The sequence below is a fragment of the Eschrichtius robustus genome, chromosome 16, assembly GCF_028021215.1.
Source record: "Eschrichtius robustus isolate mEscRob2 chromosome 16, mEscRob2.pri, whole genome shotgun sequence".
Lineage (NCBI taxonomy): Eukaryota > Metazoa > Chordata > Mammalia > Artiodactyla > Eschrichtiidae > Eschrichtius > Eschrichtius robustus.
The window spans coordinates 28,301,021-28,326,159 of record NC_090839.1 but is presented as its reverse complement, the minus strand read 5'-3'; the positions used below and the strand labels follow the sequence as shown (position 1 = coordinate 28,326,159).

Here is a 25,139-nt window from a genome sequence, read left to right as displayed (position 1 = left end):
GAGAAATAACCAGCCTGTGGGCACCCAGAGAGCCATTTCTGTGGACTCTCAGCCCATTGGGGTCAAATGACACAGACCTGTCTGACAGATGAGGCTCAGAAAAGGTCATGGACACCTCCCTGAGACCATCACTATATGTCTGCAGCTGCCACCACCCCATCCCACAGGGGAGGAGATTGTCTCTTTGGGAGCAGAGGTGCCAGTCAACTGATGAACTGTGAAAGGAGGGCTGGAGAGGGTGGGGAGGCCCATCCTGGATAGCAGTTATTCTGAGGCAGCTCAGGGATAAAAGCAGGTACCAAAATAACCCAACCTTCTAACACTTGTTCCAGACCTCACACCTCTGCCCTACCAGAGGGGAGGCTAACACTTGAATTCCTCTCAGTAACACACACACAAGCTTTTAGCAGGGCCTGCAGGGAACAGGGTGATCATCAGACTCAGCCCTGTCCACTGGGGGCTCACAGTCTGATGGAACAGGCAGGCTAGGGACCAGTAAGGTTGCTGAGTGATGGTGCCTAGGTCTGAGGGAACTAAAGGTAGGGAAGATCCCGAGAGGAAAGGATTAGCCCGCTGGACATACAGAAGTTAGCCAGTCCAGGAGGTGACAGTAACAGAAGTAACTGCCAGTGCAAAGAGAGGAAGGCTGACAAGTTCCAAGAATAGTCTGCAGTTTTAGTGGGTGGGAGCATCATGAAATTGAAATGAGAGGGGCAGAAGAGGCGGCTTGGGGGCGAAGGGAGTGTCCAAATTATGCAGGAACTTGGATGTCAAGAGAAGAGCTTGGGCTATCTTTGGTGCACAAAGGAAAGACTTGGGAGGTTTTTACCCAAGAGGACGTCATGATCAGTTTTGCAAGATAAAAACTGCCCTATAGCTGCCCTGGAGCCGTTGCCCAGGCAAGCGGGGTGGAGGGAGGCAGATCGAAGGGAGAAAACAGTTTATTCTGGATGGGCAGCTCTGCAAAGGGCTCCTGTAAGAGGCATGAATTGGGTCTCAGTCTCTAGAGTGCTACTACCGTCACTTCCTCGACTGCTGCGCCACACCACTCCCGGGGTCCAACTTTCGTTCACTTGTTCCGGAACTCGAAGTTTGAGCAAAAAAAACGTGCTGCTGGAACCCCAACCCTAGACGAGAGGCCGGAGCAGCAGACTTCAACTCCCAAAACGCTTCGCTGTCCAGCTCTGAAGGTCGCGCATGCTTCTTTCCAAGAAAGGCGGGCCGGCTTGCCGACTTTTAGAACTCGCCAGCTGGGTGAAGTGCGGGAAACCTACGGACCACCATCTTACCTTGGGTCAAACCAATTATACACTTAGTGGGAGGTTCGTGTTCTCTCTCTCGTCAGTTCGTACAGGTACTGAAATAAAATGCGCTTAATTATTGCAAGTCTCCTTATTATGCTTTACGTTGAGAACTTGTTCCATTTTGCGCCCAAGCCCGGAACTGAACTCCTAGGGATACGATGACACATCCCAGCATGGCGCCGCACTCTGCGAGATTCCGCTGGGGGAGGAGTCGGAAGCGGTCCCGCCCCGCCTCCTGGTCGGAGGGGGGTTTCCGCTTCCGGCAGCGGCGGCTGCAGCCTCGCTCTGGTCCCTGCGGCTGGCGGCCGAGCCGTGTGTCTCCTCCTCCGCCGCCGCCATATTGTCTGTGTGAAGAGGGGAGAGCGGCCGCTGCCGCTGCAGCTTCCACCACAGGTACAGTGGGAGCCGCCAGGCGAGGTCGTTGGGGGGTGCGGGTGGGCCCAGGATGGTGCAGCGGGGCGCGGCCGCCTCTAACGCTTCCAGCAGACTCCCGAGCGGCCCTTCGCCTTCCCCTGCCCCCCCCCCCGACACACACACTAGCCGAGGATCCTGCAGCCCATCGGGGAGGCCCTGGGCCACCCCCCAGGGTGGGGAGTGAGGCTTGGGGGCAGAGGCTGATAGGAGGGTGGGAACTGGCTCTCGAGAGTCCAGCTTGTTGCGGGGGAGACGGCTGGGCTGGGGCGGGGACTAGGGGGCAAGTTGGAGGAGGGGGTCGCCAGAGGGGGAAGGGAGCTGGAGGGGTGGGGCCGCCGGGGGGGATGCTGGGGGAGGGTGCCTAGGGGAGTGGTGCCCGCAGTGTAGGCTGGGGTTGACCCTCCCGCGGAGCAGAGCAGCTGTAGTGGGGGCCTTCTAAGGTCCCTCTAGGCGAAATTGGGCTTCCCACCTGCACACTGGGGTGCAAGGTGAAGGGGACCCGGGGAGAGGTCGGTGAGGATAAAGGGGAAGGGACCATGAAGTGGGGCAGAACGGGTGGAGTTGGAGTTAAGGGTTAGTTGGGAGCTTGGATGGAAGAGGAGAGGTATGTAGAATGAAAGGTTGGCTAAGAGTGTGCATGTTAGTTTGTGACCTTTGAAGAGTAGGACTTTTGTTTTTGTTTGTCGGTTGTTTATATTTTTGCAGCGTTGGAACATTTCTAGCCTTGGCAAGTGATGGGTGGAGCTTATGTAGTTTGTTTTTGGGAAGGAAGGGTCAGGAGAAGTTGCTTCTTGGCTGTTGCTATTGTGGGAAGGAAAGAGTTCTGGAAAGGAGGTAGCAAATTAATTGAGGAAGACCTGATTACCTTTCAGCTGCTAAATTCTATTGAGAAGTGGGCGTGAGGAGAGGAAATGAAAAGAAAGCTAGGAAGGGAAGATTTTTCTAAGAGTTGGAAGACCGCATTCCATCTAAGGAGTGGCATTAAATGTCTGGATTATCAAATATAAGTGCCACTGTTATTTAGCTGTGTGACCTAACTTCTGTAAACCTCAGTTTTCCTATCTGTAAAATGGGGGTGATGATATTTCCTAGATGGTAAGTTTATGGTGAGGAGTAAATAAGATAATGTGTGTCAAGTGCTTACCACAGTGCCTGGTAGGTAGTAAGTGCTCCATAGACCTTACCTGTCACTTTTATTAAAGGGACTAGCTGGTATATATGGGGTTCCTTCAATCTAGGTAAAGTTTATGGTCAATAATCTGACAATAGGCAAGGCTTCAGAAAATTATATTTGTAGTTGTTGAGGTGTTTTTCTTTTGTTGTAAGTCAGTTGGCTTAACTGGCTTGGTGGACCTTGAGCTGAAAGACCAGGACCAATAGTAGTTCTGCCTCTTGTCGTTTTTAAAAGTTCACCAGCAGTTTTACCTGGGCAGTTGTATCCTTCTGTGACTTTGAAATACTTGCCTTTCATTTGCTATTGGGGGAGGGTGTATGACTTGAAGAAAGAATGAAAATATTTGAAGTTTGCTTAGATTGGTTTATCAGCTGATTACAAAATTAGGTCACCCTGGGGTAACTTTTGTTTAAACGCAAAAACCAAACATGCCTAGTTATATCCTGTTATGTAGAATACAGTAGAGAAGAGGAGCACACATTTAAGGGGGAGCAATAGGTTAGTCTCTACCTAATGGGTTAATTGCCTAGCTGTTTGGGAATGAAACAAGTGGCTTCTTTTTTACAGTGTATTTTTGGTTCTGTTGCCTAGCCACACTCTTCCAGGGTGAGAGTCCTTGATTTTACCATTGTCTCTGTCTCTGAACATATAGCTTTACTTCACATACTCTTTAGGAGAAAGGAGAAGTTTTCTTTGGTAACTAAGTTTAAAACTTTACATAGGATTTGGGTTTGTAGTAGGCAGAATGACCACCACCACCACCCCCAAGATGTCCAAACTCTAATTCCCAGAGTCTGTAAATATGTTACTTGGTAAAAGGGACTTTGCAGATGTAGTTAAATATCTTAAAATAGGAAGATTATCCTGGATTTAGTGGGTAGGCCCAATCTAATCACATGAGCCCTTAAAAGCAGAGAACTTTCTCCAGCTGGGAGTCGAGAGAGATGGGGCAGAAGGGGAAATCAGAATCGAATCATGAGAGGGACTCCATTTGCTGTTGCTAGAGGGGGCCACATGGAAAGCATGAGAAGGAATGCGGGGAGCCTCTAGTAGCAAAGACCAGCCCCGGCTGACAGCCAGCAAGGAAATGGAGACCTCAGTCCTACAACCACGAGGAACTGAATTTGGCCAACAACCTGAATGAGCTTGAAAGTGGATTATTCCCCAGTTTCCAGCAAGGATAACACCTTGATTTTGGCCTTGTGAGACCCTAAGCAGAAGACCTAGCCAAGCCCACCCAACTTCTGACCTACAGAAACTGTGAGACAATAAATTTCTATTGTTTTAAAGCCACTACGTTTGTGGTTTTGTTATGGCAGCAATAGAACACTAGTGTAGATTTTGGTACCAAGAGTGGGGTACTGTTACCTAAAAATGTGAAAGCGGCAGTAGAAGAGGCCAGCAAGTTTTTGAGGAGCATAATAGAAAAGACCTAGAACAGATCGTTAGTAGAAGTAGTGAGGGCTGAGGTGGAAGTGAGGTGTGCATTGGAAACTGGAGGAAAGAGGATCTTTGTTACATAGTGGCAAATAAGCTTAGAATTGTGTCCTGTGGTCAGGTGGAAAAGAAAACTTATAAGTGATGAACTTGGATATTTAGCTGAGATTTCCAAGCAAAGTATTGAAGGTGCAGCCTGGTTTATTTGTGGGGTGTGAGCCTCAGTGAGCTCATGTGAAATTCATGTGAAGCCGACTAGGTTCTTGAGCATTTTATACTAGCAAAAACAGTGCCAGCTTGGATTGAAAAACACAAAGTAGTAAATTAAAGAGAGCTCTCAACCCACCCCTCCCCACCCCCACCCCCACCCCCAGTTTTACTGGTAGAAAGCAGGCTGGTAAAAAAACTACTTAGATGTGAATGTGTTCCTTTTCATTAAAAAAGAAGAATGACTCGGAGGGTGGAACCAAGAGCCCAAAGAGGTGGAGTCGAAGGCCGCAGAAGAGTTTTCCCTGGCTTTGAAACGGAATGGAGCTTGCCCACATTTTGAAACTGCTTTGGACCGATGGATCTGCTTTTTCTTATATTTTCCCTACTTTCTTTTATATTTTCCCTGTTTGAACTAGAATGTCTATAAGTTGCCTTATGCCGGTCTCACCGTTGTATGTTGGGAACAGATAACTTTTTTTTTTTTCCCTAGGAATTGTGCTCCACGGGTTGCACTTAATGTATTATAACCAGAGCTTCATCCACGTTTGATTTAGATGGTGAGATTTTGGAGTTTTGAATTGATGAGCTTTAGATGAGATTTTTGGACTTTGAGTTGATGCTTTAATGGAATGAGACCTTAGGATAGAATGGATATATTTGCATTTGGGAGAGATATGAGTCTTTGGAGCCCATAGGGTGGACTGTGTTAGGTAGAATGACCCCCCAAAGATATATGTGCCCTAACCTCTGGAATCTGAATTTGTTACTGTTTTGTGGCAAAAGGGACTTTGCAGATGTAACTGTGGTTTAAGGATCCTAAGATAGGAATATTATCCTGGATTTTCTGGGTAGGTCCAGTCTATGCACATAAAAGCAGAGAACTTTATCCATCTGGAGTTAGATTTGAAGCAGGAGAGGGACTCACCCTGCCATTACTGGAGGGGACCACGTGGGAAGCACAAGAAGGAATGCTGGCAGCCCCAGCTGACAGCCGGCAAGGAAATGGGGACCTCAGCCCTACATCCGCAAGGAACCACATTCAGCCAACAATCTGAATGAGCTTGAAAGCAGATTCCCCACCCCAGAATTTCCACCAAGGAACACAGCCCTATAGACACCTTGATTTTTGGCCTTGCAGGACCATAAGTAGAGGATCCAGCCAAGCCTACCTCACTTCTAGCCTATAGAAACTGTAAGACAGTAAATTGTGTTGTTCTATGTTTGCGGTAGTTTGTTACAGCAGCAGTAGAAAACTAATTAGAAAATTTAAAAATTTTAAGAAAAAGAAAACTAATTAGAGGGGTTTTGCTGATTTTATTTAAGAATTTTGGGGGGATTATTTTCTAGAGAACAAAGGCAGCAAAGATTATTCTGTAGTGATTTGGTTCTGGAAGACTTCACAGAATAATGGTGTTGAGTGGAACCTAGGCCTCTTCCCCTAGATGTTTAAGCATCCTGTTACTGTCATTAGATGCAGTTTGAAGGGGCTAAATGACCAGCTCAGTAAAACGTAGATTCTAGAGCTCTAGGCCATTCCGGTAGAATTTCTATAAATTGATAATTCTTCCATGCCTATAATAAACGTCTTGGATAAATCCTTCATTCATTTTTATCGGCTGAATAAGGCATTGAGTTTATTTGACAACCCTTTATAGACTTAATTCCTATTTTTTAGAAGAGATGGAAATGAGTGATTATTTTTTATGAATGGATAGCCACTACTATATACAGTAGTCTGTCTGGTCTTTCATACCTCCCACCCCAACCCAAAGTTGTTGTAAGGTCTTTTCTCCCTGTCATTGTCAATTTGAGGTTAATAAGATTTGGGTGTATAACTAAATCACTTTGCTCTACACCTGAAACTATTACAATATTGTAAATCAACTATACTTCAATTTCTAAAAAAGCCAATACAGTTTAAAAAAAAAAAAGAAAGTTTGGGGATCATAATTGCAGAATAGAGTTCTAGCTTTTAAGAAAGCCTTTTTTGTTGTTGTTTATCTGTATGTTATTGATGAGATTCATAAAATGTGGACTCTCAACTTTAGTGAAGGGAACTTCAGAGGATGGAGGAAATAAGACAGTTTCTCTTTGAGTTAGTTACCTGAATAGAAGGATGATTACAGAATTAGAGCATTTCAGGGTACGAAGGACTTTTGTGATAATCTGTTTGACTTTTATGTTTAGAGTAAAAGAAATTGGGCCACATGAAGGTTAAGTGACTAAACCAAGTATCTCAGCCCTACAGCTGGCCTAGAATCCTGGTCCAGGCAATGGGGATTCATGGCTTTTAAACTATATTCCCTGTGTACCCCTGCCTTGTCCTTTTTTTAGATTTTACCTTAGGTTATCTCTCTGTGCCTCAGTTTCCTCATGAGGGTCGTTGTGAAGATTAGTTGAGATAATGCATGTAACACATTTAGCATAGTACCTAACACAGTTAAGTGCCCAAAAGATGTTCACTGTTATAACATTTATGATAATTGTTTTGACAACTGTATGACAGCTTTTACATAAATATTACAGTACAATTTGTACAAGTTCAGAAACTGAGAATGATATGATTTGGCATTGGATTAGGTAAGGACTTAGCGTTTTAAGGTAATGCTTGTGATACTTGGTTTAAAATGAGAAACTGGATTTGATCCTTGGTCTATCACAATTCATTGGGTGACTTGGGCCAAGTTTGTTTCACAAGGGTGTTAGTGTGTTCATACACCTAAATTTCTTTGAACTCCTAAGATGGATAATTTCAAAAGTAGTACTATATCATTTAGTTGTTTCCTATTAGAGAGAAATCTAAGCCAGCTAGCTCTCCAAATGAAGAAATTCCTCTAGGATTATTAAGAAAAGGAACTGCTGTCATTTGTCATTGTAGCAAATATTTACATTGGGTTATAGACAACTGGTAGTTTTTCTTAAATGTTTAGTATGGTCCAGGGTAGATTGCAGCTGACCAATTTGTTGACCAAACTTTTTTCCTTCACATTATAGAAATCAAGGGCTGAGTCTTTTTAAAAGTTTAAGGTGAAAGAATTAACAGTATCATACTAGGAGTGAGATTTCACTGGTTTCTCCAAATTCTGTGTCCTTCAGCCTTAGACATTAGAAATGTACTTAGCAACGGTTACTGTGGTGGGCAAGCTTTTTTTACGTTAATGATGAGAGTGTTTTCTTGCATAGTAAATATGTGTCATCTGAAGTGAGGGTTTTAGGGTTAAAGTCCAGGGTACACTTAGAATAATGTTTTATAATTTTATGTGTCACATCTTAAATGCCTTTATATTGGCCCCTTTTTTCTTTTCATACTTTCTGGTCTTGTGGATTTTCTGACAGGTTTTTGTTAGCTGAAACATTTTAATCTGCTTGGAAAGGTGAACACTTGAAATTTTTCTGAAGTTATGACTAATGCACTAATGGGCATTTCTCAATTTAGCTAGCTCATTAATATTATATAATTCTTAAGAAAGCAACCTTGTTAAAAATGAATGTGTAAATTATTTTCCTAAAAATTTAATCATGTCATATCAGAAACTACAAACTAGCCATTTGGCTTTATTGAATTTATAACCAGTTTTAAACAATGTTACTCTTTCAACAAGCCCTGAGTTCTTGCTACATTTCAGGTAGGTGCTGTGCTGAGGCTAAATTATCCCTGACATCAAATTTAGCCCTGAGGCTGAATTATCCCTGACACTGTAAATTTGTCCAGTGACATTTTGTAATAACGCATCATTCCATAACTTAGTAGCTTTCTGGAGTGTTTTCTTATGAAAACTCCTTTGGCTTTGTATCTTGGGTATAGTTTCTGAAACAGCTGCAGAAATTTGGTGGGCAGTGGATTGAGAATTTCTCATTCTGAATGGAATTCTTTAACAGATTACTGGGAGGACTGGGGGAAGGAGGCAGCAGGATAGTTGGAAAGAGCTCCAGCTTTGGAGTGAGACAGACCAAGTTTGGGTTAAGTAACCAAGGTTACTTAACTTACTCTTAAGCCTGGATTTTGTCATTTCTGCAGTTAGGATAACAACTACCTTGGGCACAACTTATTTATTAGCCTTCTGTTTCTTCATCTGTAAAATGGGGGTCATTACTTACCTCAGAATATTCTTGTGAGGATTAATAGCTAAAGTGCCAGCTACTGTTATCTCAGGGTAACTCTGAGGATTAAAGGGGATAATTTATAAAATGCCAGGTGCCTTTCCTTTCCCTGTCAGTGAAGGCAGTGTGTTCATTGCCAGTGCTGCTACTGTTTACTCTATTTTCATTTTTTCTGCCAGGAGTTCTTATTTTTCAGTGAGGCCTTTTGACCTGTACTTCTGTTTCTGGTGTGGCCTGCTGGGTGGGTGAGGTACTGAATTGCTGCTGCTTAGGGGTGGGTCAGTATGTAACTCATGCCCAGTGTAGATTGCCTCAGTACTCACCTTCGGTGTGCATTGCCAAAGTGGTTATCTGGTCTTAGTGAATGTAGGGTTCTCTTGCTTCTAGATAGAGAAGTGAATCTTCCCATCGCAGACTTGGGGAAAGTTCAAGCTTTGCTCACCTATAGACTTGTGAACCTGGGATCAGAGGTCTTATTCCCAGTGGTTCTTTGATCACAGTTTGGGAATTAACTTTTGTATTGTGTGTTTGGAGGAGAACTTTTTCCTGCATTAACATGTTCTCTGTGTCTTGCTCTCTCAGATAATCCACTAACTTGCTTTCTTTGCTCTGTGTTCTTAAATCATACATACACTTCTTAGGCAGAGCAGGAACCTGTCTTTATCAGTACTTTACAGTACTCTGTATTTATGACTCTATAGAGTGAATACAAATAGCCATCTGCCTTGGGAGTTGTTCTTCCATCTTTTCAAACCTAATTTTGTATACCACTGTGACCTGGTGGCCAGCCCGTTCAGATAGGAGAATAATGAAGACTCCAGATTGTTGAAACTCATACCCCTCTCCCCTCACCTTGCCTCCAAATTTAAAGCAATCCATTTCATTGTCATATTACAAAGGTAAGCTGTTGTTGAATCAGTGCGCAGAATTGGGGAAATAGTGTTGAATTAGTGAAAATAACCTATTTAAGCTTTGAAACCTAACATTTGACTTGGGTTCAAATCTGGCCTCTGCCACTTAGTATCCTTGTGACTTTTGGCAGGTTATTTAACCTCTGAATCTATGTTTATTTCTAAAAAGAGAATCTACTTTAGATTACTCTAGGTCGCAGATGAATCTTTTTTTTTCCAGAGGGTTGTGGCCAGTGGAATAAAGTTTCAGATTGTGACTTTATTTCGCTCGTGTTGCCTGGTAAAAAGGTACACAAATGATAGCTTCTTTGCCCATCCTTTATTATATTTTGTATTATTGGAGACTACTGTACTTCAAACTTACCTCAAGTGTTTGAGATATAACTGTGTTAACTCGAATCAGACTGCTTGGGTTTTTTTGTTTTTTGTGTTTATTGAAGTGTAGTTGATTTACAGTGTTTCAGGTGTACAGTAAAGTGATTCAGAGATATCTATATAATATATATATATATAATTTTTTTTCATATTCTTTACCATGCTTAGGTTTTCTTATAATTCTTCCCTTCACTGGAAGACCTCCCACTGTTGCTATGTTAATTTATGTAACACTGACACTTTGATTCCTTTTCTGGCTTAAAGGTGGAGAAATGAAATTCACACAGAAAGCCCAAATGCTAATGTTTTTTTTGTGATTCCATACTTGCTGGTTTGTTTTATGGAAATGCTTGAGTGTATTGTCTTTAAAGCAAGACTCCTGTAAGTTTTGCAGATGGGAATAAAAATAAGGCCCAGTGATATATTAAGATTATAATGTCTTGAAAATCCTGCAGGGTTATGCAAGCAGTAACTTGATAACTTCATGAAGTTACCTGGTGTTATTGTGAATATTTATATTCTGAATTCAGACCCTTAACAGGGCCCGAAAAAACTTATACTGGTGGCCTTGAATAGGTAGTTTTCTTGATTATTCAGTGTGCACTTGGAGTCTTGGGATTTGAGGGTTGGAGTGGGTATGGGTAACTGTCAAGGAGCTAATTGTTAACGTTTTTGGCCTGTGTATTTTTCCCCAATTAAAAAAAAATTATTTATATGGCGTTAGTTTGATAAAGTAGAGGAAAAAAAGATAGCTTCATTTAATCTTACATTCGTTTTCCCCACTAATCTATTTTCTTTTGGTTTATTTCAAGCTATAGGGTTTGGAGGTTTAGGTTGTTTTTTTGTTTTCTTGTGCCAGTGATCTCCAAATAGATGATCTCCCAGAAGAAATGGTAGTATATTACTGAACTATACTTGAAAACTGCAAAAGGTGATTGCTTATCTCTTGAAATAAAGGGGAGCTATGAAATAATAATAATAGTTTTCTCAGCCTACTTGCATGGATTTTGACTATTGAGCTTACGATCTCTTTGGGTTAATTAAATCAGAATTTTTCAGCCGATGGACTATATCAGGGAGAGTTACAGAAGTGCTGAGATTCTGGTCCCCTCAGCCTTCTGGCCATTTGTGCAGGGTACAGGGCCTCCAAGCCAATGATCTTAGGTCCAAAGGTCTTGATCATTTATCCAAGTCTGCCATATAAATATTTTCTCTTTGTGTTTTGACTTTTTAAAAGCTGTAAACCCTAATTCAGAAAGTTCAGTAATTGAGTATCTTAACAGTTTTAAGACTCTAGGGGATTCCAATCTTAAAGTAGTCTTGGCTTTAAGTTTAGAAAAAACCATTTTAAAGTCTCTGACCCTCAAGCAATTCTTTTTCCATGTATATTTCAGGGGATATACTTTATTTTTTTATTTATTTTATTTATTTATTTTTGGCTGTGTTGGGTCTTCACTGCTGTGCGCGGGCTTTCCCTAGTTGCGGCGAGCGGGGGCTACTCTTTGTTGCGGTGCACAGGCTTCTCACTGTGGTGGCTTCTCTTGTTGTGGCACACGGGCTCTAGGCACATGGGCTTCAGTAGTTGCAGCACGTGGGCTTCAGTAGTTGTGGCTCGCAGGCTCTAGAGCGCAGGCTCTAGAGCGCAGGCTCAGTAGTTGTGGCGCACGGGCTTGGTTGCTCTGCGGCATGTGGGATCTTCCCGGACCAGGGCTCCAACCCGTGTCCCCTGCATTGGCAGGTGGACTCTTAACCGCTGTGCCACCAGAGAAGCCCTCAGGGGATATACTTTAAAGTGTAAGATTAAACGATTAAAGTTTGGACACTTGTAAAGAAATTCAATTTCTTATTTTTTCAAGCAGTAATGGAAGGCAAAACTGAAGTTCCCTTGTGTAAAACTGGTGTCCTCACCTGACTCTGAATGCCACTGTATCTTTTCTGAAGCTGACATTTTGTTAATCATTCAAGCATGGGTCTCATGCTGGAACATAAATTGAAGCCTAGGATACATTGTCTTCCTCTTCCTTCAGGAAAAAATGGGATATGCGTAACTTGAGAAATTTAATTGTTTAGTATTTATGTAAATTATCAGGTTAATTTTTTTTTTTTTTTGCTGCTCGCCTTGAGGGATCTTAGTTCCCCGACCAGGGAGCGAACCCGTGCCCCCTGCAGTGGAAGCACAGAGTCCTAACCACTGGACCGCCAGGGAATTCCCATCAAGTTAACCTTTTAAAATTGATATTTTGCAATGTGAAAAATGTACCTTTCCTTTTGTCTAATTCAGCGATTCTTAGTTTTCCTGGGGTTTACAGATTTCACTGAGCCTGTAATGAAAGCTCCTGATCTTTTCTTCAAAAAAATGTACCTGCACAGTGCTACTTTGTATATACTTTAGGGAGTTAATGGACCTCTGATCTCATTGATAAACTCCATTTTCAAATAATTTGTATGGTCCAAATAACAGTTTCCCCTTTTTATTGTTTTTAATACAGCAACACTTGCATGACTTACTTGTCACAGTATTTTTTTTTAATTGAAGTGTAGTTGATTTACAATGCTGTGCCAATCTCTGCTGTACAGCAAAGTGACTCAGTTATACACATACATACATTCTTTTTTAAATATTCTTTTCCATTATGGTTTATCCCAGGAGATTGGATATAGTTGCCTGTGCTATACAGTAGGACCTTGTTGTTTATCCATTCTAAATGAATAGGTTGTGTCTACCAACCCCAAATTCCCAGTCCATTCCTCTCCCCTTCCCCCCGGCAACTACAAGTCTGATCTCTATGTCTGTGAGTCTGTTTCTGTTTTGTAGGTAGGTTCACTTGCACCATATTTTAGATGCCACATATAAGTGATATTATATGGTATTTGTCTTTCCTCTTTCTGACTTACTGCACTTACTATGATAACTGCACTCTAGTTGCATCCATGTTGCTGCAAATGGCATTATTTTGTCATTTTTTTATGGCTGAGTAGTATTTCATTGTATATATGTACTACATCTTCTTTATCCATTCACCTGTCAATGGACATTTAGGTTGTTTCCATGTTTTGGCTATTGTGAATCGTGCTGCTGTGAAAATAGGGGTGCATGTATCTTTTTGAATTATAATTTTGTCCCAGTATATGCCCAGGAGTGGGACTGCTAGATCATTCTATTTTTAGTTTTCTGAGGAACCTCCATACTGTTCTCCATAGTGGGTGTACCACCTTACATTCCTACCAACAGTGTAGGAGGGTTCCCTTTTCTCCAGACCTTCTCTAGCATTTGTTATTTGTAGACTTTTTAACGATGGCCATTCTGACTGATGTGAGATGGTACCTCATTGTAGTTTTGATTTGCATTTCTCTAATAATTAGTGATTTTGAGCATCTTTTCATGTGCCTCCTGGCCATCTGTATGTCGTCTTTGGAGAAATGTCTGTTAAGGTCTTCTGCCCATTTTTTGGTTGTTTTTGTTATTGAGTTGTATGAGCTGTTTGTATATTTTAGAAATTAAGCCCTTGTCGGTTGCATCATTTGCAAATATTTTCTCCTAGACTGTAAGGTGTCTTTTCGTTATTGTTTTTTGTTTGTTTGTTTGTTTGTGGTTTCCTTTGCTGTGTAAAAGCTTGTAAGTTTGATTAGATCCCATTTGTTTATTTTTGTTTTTATTTCTATTGCCTTAGGAGACTGACCTAAGAAAACATTGGTACGACTTATGTCAGAGGGTTTTGCCTATGCTCTCTTCTAGGAGTTTTATGGTGTCATGTCTTAGTCTTTAAGCCATTTTGAGTTTATTTTTGTGTATGGTGTGAGGGTGTGTTCTAACTTCAGTGGTTTACATGCAGCTGTCCAGCTTTCCCAGCACCACTTGCTGAAGAGACTGTCTTTTTCCCATTTTATATTCTTGCCTCCTTTGTCAAAGATTAATTTACTGTAGGTGTGTTGATTTATTTCTGGGCTCTCTGTTCTCTTCCACTGATCTGTGTGTCTGTTTTTATACCGATAGGACACTGTTTTGATTACTGTAGCTTTGTAGTATTGTCTGAGGTCTGGGAGAGTTATACCTCCTGCTTTGTTTTTGTTCCTCAGGTGTCACAGTATTCTTTCAACAAATATTTCTGAATGGTATTCTATGTCAGCTTCTGTGGTAGACTCCTCAGGATACAAAGGCACTATTCTCTACTTTTGGAGCTTTGTTTAGCTAGGGCAACAGATGTGTAAACAGTACAGTGACACTGCTAGATGGAAGAGGTAAGCAAAGTGTGCTGTTGGAGTACAGAGGAGGGGTCTTGATCATTAGAAAATTTCTGTAAATCTGTGGTTAGGTCTGTATTTCTTAATTGGCAAAAAGCATACTGCAAAGTACTCCAAGGTATTTTTTGTTAAGTTCTAATTGGACTAGTAATGGAAACTAAATCAAGGAGCAAATGGTGTTAAGTTGAGAGCTTAAACCAGCTTGCTGTTGCATCTGATAATGCTGAATGTCTTCTTTGCCCATATTTTTCCCCATTACCTTTTTAAAATATATCATTTTTAATTTACTTATATGTTTATAAATTTATATATTTAGTATAGAGCAGGGATTGCTAACTGAAATACCTGCAGGAGTCAAGTCAGTAAGATAAATGTATAGAGTTGTCCAGGTTTACCTGTGGCATCTTCCAGTGGGTTGGTTTTAGAGCCCATTGTTGGATAATCACCATTAGCAGATCCAAGTGATTTTGTCAGTGCAGGAATGCAGAATCATTGTTACCAGAAAGACAGATCTTTCTCCTTCCTTCTTAAGAGAAACTGAAGGTTGATTTGTTTTTTAGTGTTGGCAATCAAGTCACACTTAGAAATATTTATTATGAAAATCTTTAACAAATAATTCAACTTAATATCTGATTCACTTTTTAAAAACACTGTGGAAAACTTGCACATGAATGTTCATAGCAGCATTATTCATAATGGCCATTAAGTGGAAACAAATGTCCATCAGCTGATGAATGGATGAACAAAATGTGGTATATCTTTACAGTGGATTCAGCCATAGAAAGGAATGAACTACTGTAAAGCTACGTCATGGATGAACCTTGAAAACATGCTAAACGAAAGAAGCCAGATACACAGAGATACATATTGTGTGATTCTGTTTTTATGAAGTGTCCAGGATAGGCAAATCTATAGAGACAGAAAGCAGATTCGTGGTTCTTAAGAGGTGAGGGGGTATTAGGAGTGACTGCTATGGGATATTCATTTTCTTTGGAGGTGAAGGTAATGTTCTGGAATCATATGGTAGTGATGGTTGCATGCTACAGACATACTAAAAACCACTGAATTGTACACTTTAAAATGATGGATGTGATGTTGTGTGGATCTTATCTGTTTTAAAAATTGGAAGAAAAAATACTGTGTGAGCCAAATAGGACATATATGTTTGCTATAAAGCAGAACGAATAGGCTGTGAATCTAGACGGAATATTTTAAAATCACCACCTCATTATGACACTGTAAAAATTGCTCAGATTCACCTTCTGTAAAATGGGAAAGGTATTACCTAGGTCTTAGACTTGTTAGGTTTAAAAGTGATAAATATAAATCCCAAGGAGTAGTATAGGCATAGGCGTTCACATTTCTTTAGAATTGGAAGCTGGAAAATGTTTGCTTCCCTCTGTTCCAGCCTATTATCTGTTGTTGGCAAGTCTAGGACAACCCACCCTATTAATTATTGCTTATTGATCACCTGCAGGGAGTATCTCCTGGGTAACCTATCTCCATGATAGTAAAGGAGGGAGAGGGAGAAGATATTACGCCTTATATTCTGCAGTTTCCTCACTGTAATCAGATAGGTCATATTTGGTCCTAGTGGCTCCAGTGTTCCTGTTAAATCCAAGGTTCACATTTTTCAGTAATAGAGTACTGAATTGTTTCTGTAGCTCTATCAAGGATTGTATGGCACTGTGCTCATCACCTGGGTAAAATGCATGGCCTCATAAAAGCTTGTGGTTCCAAAGAAACATCTCTCACACATGCTGACTGGCTTCACATCTCATTGGGAAGTGATAGTATGACTGTTATGTGATAAAATTTACATGCAAGACCAAAGAGCATCTTTAAAATTGGCTGCACATCAAATATCCATTATACCTGTACAGCCAAACTGCTTTTCTCAGTTCTGAACAGGAGCAGGTCCGTATGCAAGGAAATTTGATTTTTGCCAAAATATTGTCTATTACTGTCTTAATATCAGTTCATCAAACATTTATGGAACATATCAACATGCTTAGGCACTGTGATAAACACAGGGTATATACCAAGAGAAATAAATCATGGTTCAGGTCCTTGAATTGATAGTTTAATGAGTGAGAAGTATGTAAACAAAACACATGTGATAATGTAATGAGTATATGGGGGTGCTTTGGCCCCATAGAGGAAGTATTTTGGTTCATTTTGGAGAGTTGTGGAAGGCTTCATTGTGGACGTAGAAGTTGCTGATTCTTGAAGGGTGAGTAGGATTTCCCCTAGCAAGCTGTATTGTGGAGGGCATAAATTATAATGGCACAGAAAAGGCGGGGGGAGCATGTTCAGTACTCATTTGCTTAACATTTTTTAAAGTTTTAAACTTTTTACAAAGTGTTATGGAAATACTAAGCTGTGCAGTAGGAAGACATTAGGACAGAATGGAGGTTGAAAACTGATAGCCAGTTACAATACTGATTGAAATGGAAATGGCTAGATATTCAGGATTTTCATTTCTTCTTGTATCAGTTTTCCTAAGTCTTTTTCCTCTAAGTATTTCAGATATGTTCTTCATGTTATCCTATGTTTTAGGATACAGCATATGATAGGATTTTCCCCCTTTTTTAATTTTATTTTTTAAATCAGTATACAGTAAAATTGATTCCTTTTTGTGTGTACAGTTCTATAAATTTTGACACACGAAGAGTCAAGTAACCACCATCAAAACAAGGGGACAGAGCAATTATATCATCTCCCTCATATTACCCAGCCTCCCACCCCTATTCTCTGGCAACCACTGTTCTGTTCTCAGTTACTATAGTTTTATCTTTTCACGAATGTTATATAAATGGAATCAAGCAATATATAATATTTTGAAACTGGCTTCTTTCACTCAGTATTGCTTTTGAGATTCATCAAAGCTGTGTGTATCAGTGGTTAGTTCCTTTTTATTGTTGAGTAGAATTCCATTGTTTGGATGGACCACAGTTTGCTTATCCATTTAAGATTCTTTGGTGATTATGAACAGAGCTGCTGTAAATCTGCACGTATAGGTGTTTATGGACATAGTGAGTGGGGCTTCTGGGTTACGTGAAAATTTTTAACTTCCTAAGAAATTGCCAAACTGTTTCCAGAAGGGCTTTGTTATACTATTTTGCATTCCTACTAGCAATGTAAGATCTCTCTAGCACCTAGTATTGTCAATATTTAACTTTTAATTTGAAATAATTTCAGATTTAGAGAAGAGTTGCAAAGATAGAATCCTCATATACCCTTCACCCAGCTTCCCCCTATGTTAACGTATCACATAACCATGACACTTTTAATAAACTTTTAATAATAAACTAAGAAATTAACACTGATACAGTACTATTAACTAAACTGTGGACTTACTTGGATTTTACCAGTTATGCCCTTTTTCTGTTCCAGGATCCAGTCCAAGATACCAAATTACATTTAGTTGTTTTGTCTCCTCTAGTCTGTGACGGTTTCTCAGTCTTTCCTTGATTTTCAAAACTGACAGTTTTGGAGAAGACTGGTGAGATTTGTAGAATGTCCTTCAATTTAGGTTCTAATCTTTTTCTAATCTCTAATCATGATTAGATTATGGTTATGGCTTTTTGAGAATGCCACAGGTGATGTGCTCTTCTCATTACATATTTAGGGTATATGATACTAACATAACCTATCTTTAGTGATGTTTAGATAGTGTCTACCAGGTTTCTGCACTGTAGAGTTGCTATTTCTCCCTTTCCATACTTATTCATTAGAAGGGCTTTCCTAAGTCCAACCCACCTTCAAGAGGAGGAACATTAAGCTCCACCTCCTCAAGGGAGGCATATCAAATAATTTGTGGACATATGTTAAAACCATCATAGTAGTTAGTGAGTATCCTGGAGGAGATACTTAGAGGCTATGCAAATATCCTGTTCTCTTAAAAGTTTTACTAACCAATTTTAGCATCAGTCAGTGGATCTTGCCTGCGGCAATTACTGTGCTGATCTAATGGTAATTTTCTATTTCTTTTTTTCTTTCTACATGTGTAAGTTGAATTCTTGTGTAAGGAAGATTTTTTTAATTTATTAAATCATTTATTTATATAGTGTGGACTCATGGATGTTTATTTTATTCTTTGGGGTTACCATCTAATACTGTCATTATATTTTATTCAAATTGTTCAAGCTTTTGCACTTGGAACTCTTTCAGGTTGGCTCCCATGTCCCTTTGACTACAAGATTTGCCAGGCTATCTTATATTTTCCCTGCCTCGATCCTAGAATCAGCCATTTTTCTAAAGAGCCCTCCTTCCTTTTATTGGAGAAAGGTATTGTGAAACCAAGGTTTGGACACTAGTTATTCGTGTTGCTACTCATTGACACTACTTCTAGGCGCTCTTAGTGGACAGAGCTAGGAATTTGCATCCAGAAATGTCCGCTGTTCGTGGTGCACAGTTCTATGGGTTCTAACAATACTTAGAGTAATAAATCCACCTCTGCAGTATTAAACAGAACAGTTGCATTTCCATGTGTCAGTCACTTATGTTCTGTCTTCATAGTTGTGCCTTTTTCAGTATGTCATATAAATGGAAACATACAATATCTAGCTTTTTAGATCTGGCTCCTTAACAAAATATATTTAAGATTCATCCATGTTGTTGTACAAATCAATAGCTTGTTTCCCATTGTGTGATTATACCACCATTTATCCATTCACCTGTTGGACATCTTGGTTGTTTCCATTTTTTTGCGATTATGAATAAAGCTGCTGTCAACATTTGCATACAGGTTTTTGTGTGAACATAGATTTTCAGTTCACTTGAGTAAATACTTAGGAGTGGGAATGCTGAGTTATATGGTGTTTATTTAACTTTATAATCAGTGGCCAGATTTTTCCAAGAGTGCTATAGCATGTTGCATTTTCATCAAGAATGAATTAGTTTCTGTTGCTCCAAATTAGTTTCTGTTACATCCTCACCGGCTTTTGGTGTCATCAATTTTTTTTTTTAGCTATTTTAATAACTGTAGTGGATCTCATTTTAATTTGATCTTTTGTGAAGTGTCTGTTCAGATCTTTTGCTTGTTTTTTAATTGGAGTGTTTTCTTATTGTAGAGTTCTTTGTATTTCATACATGCAAGTCCTTTATCAGGTATGTGATTTGCAAATATATTCTATCTGTGGCATTTTTTTCATTCTGTTCACAGTGTCTTTTACAGAGCAGAAATGTTTTAGTGTTGATGAGGTCCAGTTTTTCAGGTTTTACTTTTATGGATTGTGCTTTTGGTGCCATGTAAAGAACTCTGCCTAATCTCGAATCACAAGATTTTCTTATATAGGTTTGGTCATTTTACATTTAGATCCACAATCCATTATGAGTTGTTTTTTTTATAAGGTGTGAGGTTTAGATTGAAGGTCGTGATTTTGTATATGGATGTCCAAGTTTCCCAAGACTATTTACAGAAAAGATTATCCTTTCTTCATTGAACTGCTTTTCCACCTTTGTCAAAAATCATTTGGCCATATTTGTGTGGGTCTATTTCTATACCTCATTCTGTTCTATTGATTTATCTTTTATCCCTTTGCTAATGACACAGTTTTAAAAACTGTAAGCTTTGCAATAAATAACTTAAAATTAGATCGTATGATTCCTTTAGCTTTATTTTTCTTTTTCAAGACTGGTTTGGTTATTCTGGTTCATTTGGACTTCTTTTTTAATCCAGTCTGACAGTCTTTTGTCTTTTACCAGAATGATTTATTTCATTTATATTTAATATAATTAATCATATTTGTGTAACTTTTTTCTCTGTTTCTTATGTTCTGGGTTTTTTTCTTCTTTTTTCTTACCTTTTTTTGGATTCTTCTTATTCCATTCCCCCCTACCGCCAATCTTTCTAGTTTGGAAATATATGGTATTTTTGTTCTATCAGTAAGATACCATCGTAAATATTGTAACTTGGAGCCATAACTTATCAAAGATGTTTTTTTGAACTTTTCCATAAATTTTGCTCTTTATTTTCTCTTTCAGTTCAAACCTTCCAAATGGGATTATTGTTCCTTATTTTCTTTCTTTAGAGATATTTACTGGATGTAGAATTTTAATGTGGCAGGTTTTTTCCATCAGCACACTATAGGTATTAAACTGTCTTGGCTTCATTGTTGCTTTTGGAGAAAACTGTTCTAATGTTGCTTCTTTGAATGCAGTCTGTCTTTTCTGCTTGCTTTTCAAATTTCTCTTTATCTTCGGTTTTTCTTCTGTTTTATTGCATGATTAGTTGTGATTTCTTTTTATTGATCTTGTTTGGTATTTGTTGGCTTCTGGAATGTGATTGTGTCTAATTGTTTCTGGGACTTTCTCAACTGTTAACCTCTTCAGCTATTGCCTCTGCCCTGTCCCATTTTCTCCTTTTCTTCTAGTTCCAATTAAAAGTATATCAAACCACTTCATGGTATTATTCTTCTCTTATTTTTTCATAGTTTTGGCCTTTCTGCTACACTGTGGATAATTTGTAACCTGTTTTCCAGTTCCTTAGTTTTCTCTTCATCCTTTTGAATCTACTTCTTTTTTTTTTTTTTTGGCCCCACCACACAGCTTGTGGGATCTTAGTTCCCTGACCAGGGATTGAACCAGCACCCTCGACATCGAGAGCATGGAGTCCTAACCACTGGACCACCAGAGAGTTCCCTGAATCTACTGTTAAATCAGTCCATTTCAGTTACTTCTTATTTCTGAAAGTTCTGTTTTGTTCTTCCATGTTTTGAAATCTGCTGTTACTTTTTAAGTATCCTGTTCCCTGCAGATATTCTGAAACTTATTTCTGTAAGCATAGTCAACATAGTTGTTAAGTCTCTGTGGGTTTTTTTCTGTTGTCTGTTCTTTTTCTGCCAGTCTAACTATTGGAGTCTTTAACACCTAGTTATCTTTGATTACAAGTTGGATGTTGTATATGAAAAATTATGTGTAGGATTCATTTGAAGCCCACAGCAAGGTATTTTTCCCCACAGCGAGCTTGTTCATGTCAGGTATCTGTGGACATTACTGGTCCAGGGACCACCTTAAAACAAGCTTCAGATCAGACATTCCCTCTATAGGGCTATAGTTCTTCCCTGGATCTTCTACTCCCTGTTCACTCCCACCCTAATATTGTAACTCTCTCAAGTCTCGGCTTATTATGATGAGGGCCTCGTCTTTATCCTCCCTCCCTCCCTTCTTTCCTACCTTCAGTTTATTTACTTATCTATTTATTTATTATGAGGAGGGACTCCTCGCCTTGTGAGAGCTCTGGGCTTTGGTTTCTGTCAGAACAAAATTCTAATTTCAGGGATCAACAAAGACGCTTTGGGCTTCCTTGCTTGCTTACTTCTCTGGGTTCTCATTTTCTCTTCACTTTTGGCTAGATGCTTGTCGGTCTTATTTAAGAATGTGAGAGAGAGATGGGTGTGTGTGTGTGTGTGTGTGTGTTTGTGTTTAATCCATTCTCTTTGGTTCTCAGTAGGAGAGTTGACCTAAATAACCTAGCCCCCCATTACTGGAGACAGGAAAGTTACCTGCAAAAATCTTGATTTCTCACTTTGAAAACTGAGAAACAATCACACTTTCAGGGATTGTCTACAAACTCTAGCTACTTGTCCTTTCTAGGCATTTTGCTTTGTGATCTCTGCAGTAGAACTGATTTGTTAGAGGAGTGGAGAAAGGAAGAGAATGAGATCTAAAGTGCAGTGGTTGTGAATTAATCATTGTTTCGGGGGAGAGGGCCACATACAGTAACAGTTGAGTAGAGTGCACTAGTGTTTTCCAGCGTAGATTGGAAAAGATTAAAAGGTTGTTGATCTGATGTGCTTCTTATAGAGGATAACAGGGTGTGCCAGCTTTTGGTCATTTTGGGATACAAAGTTATAGGTCTTTAAAATTCCTAACTTAAAGAACTGTGCTTTACAATTTCTTGTATTGGTGTTTCTCATCTGAATAATTCCTGTGCATCCTTCAAAACTGAGCTTAGATGTTATTTCTTCCCTGACTGCCTTTCCCCAAACACTGAGGTACTCCATAAATATTTATTGAATGGATGATAATGGGTTGGTGGGTGACTTAAGTTCCCTTCAATTCCTGCAGAGCACCCTGACTTAATTCTTTCAAGCACTGATCAGAGATTTTAATGGTCTGTTTTCTTTGTTGGAGGGCAGAATTACTTTCTCTTTATTCTCCTGGGCCTAGAGAAAGGATCCCTTCCTGGCAATCAAGCATGTTTCCTGGTACATAATAAGTATTAGATAAATGCTTAATGAATGAACATTCTGCTCTTGATTTTGAAAGGAGGAGATAATTGGAAATTAAGGGCAACTATGGACATTTGAAACAAGTAATTCAGATAGTATTAACTACTTATGCTTTTTTTGTGTTCATTTGACCTTCTAAACAGTGCCACTTTGAAAGGGGAAAGGACAAGTTTGTATGACTAAATATTTGTCTTTGCTTCTACAACAAGGCAAAAACATATACATAGTTTGTTCCACAAATCCTCTTACCAGTTTTTGCTGCCTGATTGCTAAGAAGAGTTCATTCTCTGCTGCAGTGCTTCAAAGGTGTTTTTTCCTCATACAACTGCTTTTCCTCTAAACAAGTGGTCCTAAATCATGCAGTCAGTGCAATATAAGCACATTCTGCATTCTTTACTATAGAACTCTTTGTCCTGCCTGGATGAGTATGAGCTCTTGTTCATTAACTATGGTTGATCTAGGGATGGGAGGGGGAACTTTTTTTTTTTCTTAAGATGGAGACGCTAATAAATATTAGGGTTAAAAGACATAATAAAACTGTTTCAGTTTGAAAATTTTTTAAATTTAGAGTTCCAGAATAATCTTTTCTAGTTCTAATACTAGAAAATTGATCTATAAAAATACATTAGTACAAATGACTGATTAGACTTGTGCATTTTCTGATATTGGTCCATTCACTAAGCCTCTGATTTTCTTTTTTAGTTGCCAGATTGAAAAACAGAAATCACATGGAGTAGAAGAGATTAGAGGGAGAGACTGACTGAAGAGGGCAAAAGGAGTTTTTATTGAAATTAATTAGTTCTGTTACATTTATGTCAATTAACTTATTAGTTTCACAGTACATATTTTAGCCTGATGATTTAGTGTAGTTTTCTTTTCTTTGCATTTTATTAAAGTATAGGTCAAGCAGAGCCATGTATTAATAATTGGCTTTGGTTGCAGGTGTGGTCCGACTTTAGTAGGGAAAATTTTGTTGACAAGAATTTTTCATAGTTGATTAATTGGCTTTTATTAGGCTAAGCATTGAGCAAACAAAACTTAGCCATGTCTTCAGAGTCAGTCTGAGGGCTTTTAAAATAGAATTAGTGATCTGAAATTTGAAATTATTAGCCATGAAAGTTACATCTCCTTTTATGCAATACATGAGGACAGTAAGAACTAAGTAAGGTCATTTAAAATGGAAATTAAAAGGAAAGGTAATACTTTTTCTGTAAGTTATATTTTTTTAAGGTATACTTCTGTTGTGAATGGTAGATAGGAGAATTGACCTTCAGGATACTCAGGACTCAAGCACTTTTCCCAACTTTCAGATAAGCCATTGTAAAAATTGCTAGAGTTTCTTCAGTATTCTCTTAATTCTAATTGTTGTGGGAGAGAAATATAAATCTTAACTGTGGCCCTGTTATTTAATAGAAGAAGCTATAATGGGGGGGCGGGGAGTGAAGAGAAAATTATTCAAGAACCCTTGAGTTAGTCTTTTAGTTTTCCTAGCTATGTACCAGGTGACCTGAAGTGTTTAGGGGTACTCTATCTTTTGTAGGCAACATCATTTTTATTTCATTTTTTTGAAAATAAACCAACATTGATTTGATTGATGAATAATATTTACTGGACATCCTACAAAATGCAGAGACTTGAGCTGGGTACTGTAAAATCAAAAGATGAATTAGATAATGGATCTTGACTTCAAGGAGCTAAGGGTCTAATAAGGAAATTAAGGTATGATGTAGAAAGTGGTAAGTTCAGTTCGATAGGAATGAAAAGACATGAACCTTGGGGGCCAGCCATTTTGGCTTTGAATCCCAGCTCCATCTCTACTGGATATTCTTGCTAAAGCTACTGAATTTACTTAGGCTGTTTTCTTATCTGTAGATTAGGAAAAGAAATGCCTGCCACATAGAATTCTGGGGGAGAGGTGTGGGGGGCAGGTATTTAAAGCTGAAAAACTCTTTTAGCTCCAGACTTGTAATACCTGATTGCCTATTCAGTATCCTTTTTAATATGTCAAAGAGCCATTTTAACCTTATGTTCAAAACCTGACTTGTGAGCTCTTCCAGAATGTTTTCTGTCTCCATGAATGGCATCAACAGTCTCTCTAGCCAGAAATCGAAAAGTCACTTCCACTCCTTACCCCATTATCCAGTCCACCCAGAGCTATTGATTTTACACCATAAATTTTGTTCGTCATATTAGTTCACTTATCTCCATTGCTACCACCATAGGTCAGGCCTTCATCATCTGTCTTACATAGGCTACTGTTGATAGCTTTCTGTTTCCCTGAAACTATTCTCTCTTGCCTGTGTCACACCCAGCCAGAGAGTAAACTTGTTCAAAATGTACATATGGGTCACTTTTCTGCTTAAAATTCTTCAGTGAATTTCCATTATCCTTAATCTGCAGATAAAATCTTAAAGGCACATTCGTCTCACCGTTCTGCCTTGCTCATTATTGTATTCCCAAAGCCTGTCATAATACTTTTTCATAGTAGGTGCTCATATATTTAAGGGATGAACAAAGGAAGGAATGTCTGAAAGAACCAAATCTGTAGTTGAGAGATTTAGACTGTCCCTGTATTTCCTTCCTGTTAGGCTGCATGTGAATATACATACACATTTACAGCAGTACAAGTGAAATAGTATTTCTGAATAGAATAATGTTTATCTTCTTTTTTCTGTCTTTTCACATCCCGTCTTTACCCCATTCCATCACCCTCCCTCATCCCTCCCTGCACCAT

General features: G+C 39.2%; 1 protein-coding gene across 2 annotated transcripts in view; it reads left to right on the top strand.

Moving 5' to 3' along the window:
* Window positions 1-1,566: 1,566 nt before the first annotated feature.
* CSNK2A1 (casein kinase 2 alpha 1) overlaps window positions 1,567-25,139 on the top strand; it is a 55,403-nt gene continuing 31,830 nt past the window's right edge. Inside the window, exon 1 of one of the 2 annotated variants that reach the window (XM_068565514.1) lies at window positions 1,567-1,697. The gene's annotated coding sequence lies outside the window, so the exon portion shown is untranslated. The remainder of the gene's footprint in view (window positions 1,698-25,139) is intronic. The other variant, XM_068565513.1, reaches the window with a different exon arrangement.